This window comes from Panthera leo, chromosome D3 (assembly GCF_018350215.1).
Source record: "Panthera leo isolate Ple1 chromosome D3, P.leo_Ple1_pat1.1, whole genome shotgun sequence".
In the NCBI taxonomy this organism is placed as follows: Eukaryota; Metazoa; Chordata; class Mammalia; order Carnivora; family Felidae; genus Panthera; species Panthera leo.
In genome coordinates, this window is record NC_056690.1 from 28,114,370 (window position 1) to 28,121,153 (window position 6,784).

Genomic DNA, 6,784 nt, shown 5'->3' on the forward strand with positions numbered 1-6,784 from the left:
ATCTCTTCTGATGTTGAGGTGAAGAAACTGTCATGTTGCTTTTTCGAGCCAGTTCTATGGGTACAAATCTCCACCCTCACACCTGCACCCCAGACAGGCATTGCAAATCCATCCCTGATCTCCTGCTCCACATTGCTCCAGGAAGCATCAGCTTTCACAGCCCTGAACTCCAGGTGGTTCTTTCAGTGGGTCAAAAGCAGTGCAGTCAACTTGCCTGCCCTGATGGGGGCAGGGGAGGGCAGTCTGGTAGCACCCTGTGTTCCTGGATCAAGGAAAGCCAGCCCTAGAAGGGTTCAGGGCTTTTTACGGTTTTACATGGTGCTGGAGGCCCAAGAGAGAGGGACCAGCAGAGTGGGGAGGTTGGCACTGAAGTTGTCCCCCCTGACCCCTCATGGACGTTCCCACCTCATCACCCCTCCCATCACCAGAAACTTCAGTCCAGGGAGGGGCAGGGTTGGTTCGAGGGTAGGGGTAGGAGGGCTGGCCCTGCCCCCACAAGGGCTGGGAGGGCGCCTTGACACAGCTCGGGCTCCAGAAACATTTGCTTTAAGTCTTAAAATATCAGGTTCCTGCATCACAGGGCTCCCCTGGGGGCCACCGGGCAGGCGGGAGGGATTTCAGGAGTAAGAAGATCCCCTCACTGGCCCCCACCTCATCAGCCGATCTGCCCGCCCCTTGGCCTCAGCAGAAGCCAGCCAAGTGTTTGGTGGCAGCCAGCAGGGCCCCTACTCTTCTGTTTTGGGGGAACCCCCAGTTGACCATGGCAAACCCCACCTCTTTGGAACCCCAACCTTCACAGAACCCTGGGGTGGGGTAAAGGTGCAAGACCCAGCAACCTGTCTCCCCATAGAGCTCAAACTTGCTCCAATGGACTCATGGATGCTTTTATCCAAGGACACAGTTCAGATAGGGAAACTGAGGCCCAGGGGAAGCAAGGCTTCCTTAAAGCCACAAACAAGCCTCTTGTTCATGGCAGTAGAGCTGTGTACCCTACCCTAGTGTCCAGGCCTGTGGCAGATACAGGGCCACTAGGGAGAAGTCTTTTTTTTTTTTTTTTTAAGTAATCCCTACACCCAATGTGGGGCTCAAACTCACGATCAAGTGTCATATGTTCTACCAGATGAGCCAGAAAGATGCTCAGGGGAAGTCTTGAAATGGTGATGACGCTACTTTGGTGCTGGGTCCAGCATTCAAAGTGGCTTCCCAGGGGCAGAAACATTTGCATGGGGTTTTGAAGGGTGAGTAGGAGTTTTAGGATGGTCCTGGTAGGCAGGCTCCCTGGACAGAAGGGCCAGCTTTAGCAGAAGGACCAGCCTGGAGGGTACAGCTGGTGCCAGGCTCATGGTGTAGATAGAACAGATGGCTCTGAGGGGGCAAGCTCTGAAGCGCCTTGAACACAGGGCTAGGCAGATGGTTAGCCCTGCTCCCAGGTGAGGGTGGGTTGGAGACTCAGGTAATTCTGGTGCTCAGAGGCTTTGGGACCTGTTGCTTAAGGGGGACAGAAGAGCCCTCCTGAACAGACAGTTCTGCCACTCAGTGTGAAGGTGGCTGCCTCCTACCTCAGCTACCCCTGGGACCACCGCCCGGAGGAAGGCACAGCCCCCACAGCCAGCCCACTCCCTCCCAGGCAGACCACCGGCCTCGGCCCGGGGGACCAGCCTCAGTGCAGAGCGGGAATTGGAGCTGGCAGCAACAGCTGGCCCCACTCGAGCGTCCCCCGGGGGCCACTGCCTTGTTCCCAGGCCCCCAGCCCAGCCCGTTCCCAGGCTGCACCCCACCCCCAAAAGCACACTGCTAGGGACGCGGTTGGGCGAGGCTGTGAAGGGACCACCGGCTGGGAAATCTCCTATCCCCTCACTATCAGGATGCAGGACCTCTGCATCAGGCTGGGAGGAGGCACAGCACAACCCCCAACCCACCGGGCCCCTGCCTAATTCCACTGCTCGTGTCCATAGGCTCAGTCTCCCTGCAGGAATACACACACTTCAAATGATTGGAAGACTCCAGGGGGACCCCACCGGCCAGAGGGAACCATGGAGGGGGGGCAGCGAGACCCCCACCAGCTTTCAAAGCAGATGCACACAGATCTGTGTAGGTGCAGAAATTTATCATTTTGGTGGCTGCTGTCCTTTTTGGTAGCACATGTTGGATGAGTGTCTACTTGCTTCCCTGAGAGCTCCAGGGAGTCTTGGAGAGCTCTAGGTGGTGCCCACAGACCTTGTGTTACTGTCGTCCACCTCTGCCCACCCCATGCACACACTGGGGTGCCAATTTCTATCTGTGGCTGAGCCATTGAACATCTGTGTGTCTGCCCGGCCCTTCAGAGGATTCCAGACGCAGCCATACATCAGGGTGCTCCCCTCTCAGAAGGGTCACCACTGTGTTGGCTGCTGCTGAGTGTCTGATGGCCTGGAAGATCTATCTGTTTTCAGGGTCTCCCATACCCTGGCTGGGGCAAGTCTTTTATTTTGCAGGTGGGGGAAACTGAGACCCAGAAAGACTGTGAGGCTGAGGCCGTGGCAGAGCCTCAAGGGCGGAAGTGTCCTGTGGATTGCCGACTGTGGCTGCCAAATGACATGGAGCAGTGGGGGAGGGAATGGAGGCAGTCTTGGGAGGGGAATGGGGTGGAGCCAGGTACAGACCCCTGAGATCCACACTGTCCACACCGTCCTGCTTCGTGGCTGGGGCCAGAGGAGGCAGGGGCCAGAGCAGCTCTCCCACAACCCCAAGGAGCCAGGTGCGGTGTCTACAAAGGGCAGAGAGTTATGGCCAGGAGGATTAGTAGGTCGTTGGCACCCCTGAAACCCAAGCTGGCTGCTGGCTCTGGGAATGGGCGTCTGACCCCTCTGCGGCCTCCTGGATCCCGGAGAAAATCCTCGAGGCCGAGTTAATACCAAGACCAATTTTTATTTCAACAAAGTTAAGTCTCAACAATGTGACACTGAGGGAGAGGGATTTTCCTGCCACAAGGGAAGGGGGCTGGGGTCCCAACATGGCGCTGCCCTTCCCCCTCCCCTCCTCCCCCAGCTGTCCCCACCACAGGGGTAGGGACTGGATTGCCCTGAAGATGAAGCTCTGTCACCAAGCAGTTCAGGCTGTTCCTTTCAGAGTGATCCCACCACCTCCGGCTCTTCTTCCTCAGGCCTGCAGGCTCCCAGGGCCTGGAATGCCCTCTCTGTCCCTCTCTGGCCTCCCAGGCCCCTGAGTTGAGCCAAGGGGTCTCCAAATCCCCCACCTCCCTTATCTCGTCCATGAAGGTGGGGTGTAACCCATGTCTGTGACCTGGGCAGGCAGGTCTCTGGAAGGTTCTCTGATCGATGCATGAGCCTATGTCCCTTGGGTCACACAAACTTTGTGGACCCTGACCACGCCCCATGTGGACGGGCCACACATCCTCCTACTTCCAAGGGTGACATTGGCTTGGACTTAGACCCAGCCCAGGGTGCTCTCTGGGAGGGCTGTAGGGGAGGAGCAAGGGCCCTGGTGGCAGAGGGCCACCCCCCCCCCCCCCCCCCCCCCCGCCCAGCCCTTCTTCCCACCCCTAGAATACCCAAAGGGAGAGTGGGAGGGGCTGGGACCCAAGAGGCTCGGCCTCAACCTCACTGGCCCCCAGCCAAGCCTGGGGCCAGACCCGGAAGCTGCTCTCCAACCAGATAATCGATGGTCTGGGGGCCGCAGTGGCTGCAGGAGGGTTGGGAGCCCTGTCAGAAATTGCTCCTGACGATGACCACATGCGCGGCCCGAAGGGACAGGCTCAGCCAAGCCCCACCTCGTTACCCTGCCTTCCCTCTGTAGCGGCCACTCCATCACCCTCACCCCAGCTCCTGCAGCCTTCCAGGCGGGGCGTCCACTACTCCTCATTCTATGGAGGGGAAGAGGGCCTGTTTGGGCCATGGCCTCTACATGGACCCCAGCCAGCATTCAGTGCTTGCAGGCCCCGAGTGTTATAGGGTAGACCCAAGTGGGCACAGCCATGGGAGGCCCATGACAGTGGGGGGACACACACTGGAGGGCAGAGGGACGGGTGTGTGTAAAAGTTAGAGGTACATCGGGGCTGCCCAAGGCTGTCCACATGGGCCCCTGGGCTTTACTCTGAGGGTACTGCCCGAGGGCAGGGCTAGGGGCCCAAGGGCACCCTACGACAGGCCAAAGTCAAACCAGATGGGCTGGGGGCCCCGTGGGGCAGCCGGGCCATTCGTCACCGTTATCTGCCCCGCCGCCGCCGAAATCACAAACACATTTTTAAGTGAAGGACTGGCTGCCACCGGCCTGCGGGCCCTGATGCCGCCCAGCTGTGGCCACACTGGGTGGGGGTTGGGGGTGGGGGAGGGTATGGAGAGGGGGTGTGGAGGATTAGCAAGTGGCCGGCCTGATGGAGGAGTGCCTGCAGCCCCCAACATACCCCCAATGTGTTCTGGAGGCCAAGCCAGTGCCAAACCTCCCGTAATCTGACATCTACAGTCTCCCCTGCTTGGACCCCTCTGGAGCTGGGGTGATGGGCCCCAGAAGCACCCTCATCTCTGCCCTGGGTACTCCTGCTCCCTGCCTTCCTCCCACAGCCTTGGCATCACAGATTCACCCTCTGACCCACATACTGACCTGGGATGTGCACTGGGGCTATTTGTGAGGACAGGGGCTCTAGGTCAGGGATGTGCTTTCTGCATAGGGCTGGTGGCTCAGTAGTTGCTCCATGGGAGAGGCTGGGTTCAAGACCCAGAGAGACAAAGACAGAAACAGAGGCAAGAGATAAAAAGAGACAGAGATGGGAGAGGGAGCCTGGCCCCTGTCACCAGAGACCCACCCTATGTGTCACCACAAAGCGAGCCTGGGTGGCATGGCCCTGTCCCGCTTGTCCTGTGGCCTGGTTTTGCTACGTGGCAGGACCCGTCCTCTAGGGTGTGCAGGTGAGGGTGGGGCTGGGCTCCGTCAGGCCATCACTCTGGGAGCCGAATGCAGGTCCTGCCCAGCACCCTGGACCCCCGGGCAGGCCCATGGGGGTGGGGGGCGCCGGGAGAAATGGCCTGTGACGGGGGTGGGCGTCCCGGGCGGGAAAGCAAACAGTGTCAGCGGCTAATGAGCGGGAACCGGGCCTGGGGCCGAGGGCCCGGGGAGGGGCACGGCCATCGCTCATCCTGACAGGCGGGCAGCAAGGGAGGGCTGGGGACTAGAGGTAGGGGGGAGCATGAGAGCCGACAAGAGCGTACCCTAGAGACCCGACCCCACACACAGACGGACAGACGGACAGAGTGGAGGCAGGCAGGCCTCTCACCCCTGGCTGACTCCCATCCCTGGCTGTGGCCCCAGTGGCACCCCACTTGCTCCATCATCTCCTCTGTCTGACCCAGCTGGCCGTCCTCCTCCCCCACAACTAGTCTTTGCAGGACAAAGGAGACTGTCCCAGGAGGGGTTGCTGAACCTGGGAACCCCACATTGCACACTGGGGTATAGGAACGGGGGTCTTGAGGCCCTGCCCCTCCCTGGGCATTTCCCAATCTTTATAAAGCAGAGAAGGCCAGGTGTGCTCTGAGAGGCCCTCCTTGCCCTGACTTTCCATGGTCACCCTTCCTCCCTCCCTGTGTGCAGCCCCAGCTGTCTTCGAGGTCCCCACCCTTTCACAAAGTCTTCCCTCGATACCTCCAATACCTCCGACAAGCCCTGAAGCAGTGGGTGGGCTGACTCCACCACGAGGGAAGCAGCCCCTCCAGTTTTGCATATTAAAGCTGCAGTCCCATTTCACAGGTGGGAAGACTGAGGTGCAGAGCTGAGCTGGATGTCAGGCCCAGCTCTTGGTCTCCCTGCCTCTAGCAGGTTAGAAGCCCCTGCACCCCAGGCCTTGCCCAGGCAGAGCTGACCCAGCCTCTTGGCCTCTTGTCTGCCTTGAGCTCCCTAAAATTACAGGATTCCTGAGCAGGCAAGACCTCGAGAGTGCTCCTGAGTTTCTCCTGGCCGGCCCTGGCCCTGGTGGCCCCAGGAAAGCTCGGCTGCCCGAGCGGCCTGTAGGTGCCTGCCTACGGGGGTGTCCAGGCCCCTGTCCTGCCTCGGCTAGGAGGGAGGGGCAGCCATAAATTCACACCGCCAGCCGCCTGAGGGATAAATATGTCATCGACTGCACGATTTACGAGCACACCCCTGGCCCGCAAGGCAGAGAAAACAAGCCTCTGTGTACACATGGCGCGGCGGGCAGGGATGGGCGGCTGCCGGGGGGCATGTGGGGGCATGGCAGGCCAACAGGACACGTGCATGCGAGAGGTGCAGGGATGTGGACATGAGGGTATGGGGACACAGGCATGCAAATGGGTATGTGGGGACAGACATACTCATAAAGGGAGGTGGAACTGTACATCTTTGATATACCCACAAACACACATGCGCACACACATACACTGGTGTGATTGCATATACACGCACACATCTGAAGGTGGCACAGCATGCTCAGGGACACCCAGTGGCCATGTCACCCAGAAGCATGCATGGTTCCACCCTGGAGGTGTGCTCTTTCTCCCACATCCCGATTCCCACAGAGAAAGGAAAGATAAGGAAGGCTCCTTGGACGTTTGTGTGTGCATGTATGTTTGTGCATGTGCATGTGTACATACGTGTGCTTATACGTGTGTGAGTGTGTGTGCAGGGTCTCTACTATCCCCAGACAGCCCACGCAGGGCGCCATGGTGGAGGGCCCACTGCATGAGGATGCAAAGACAGAGCAGGGGACCAGCTGGCCTACGGAGGATATAGGTGTGTCAGGAGACCAGGATGTGTGGGAACAAGGGCTGGGTGGTGATGC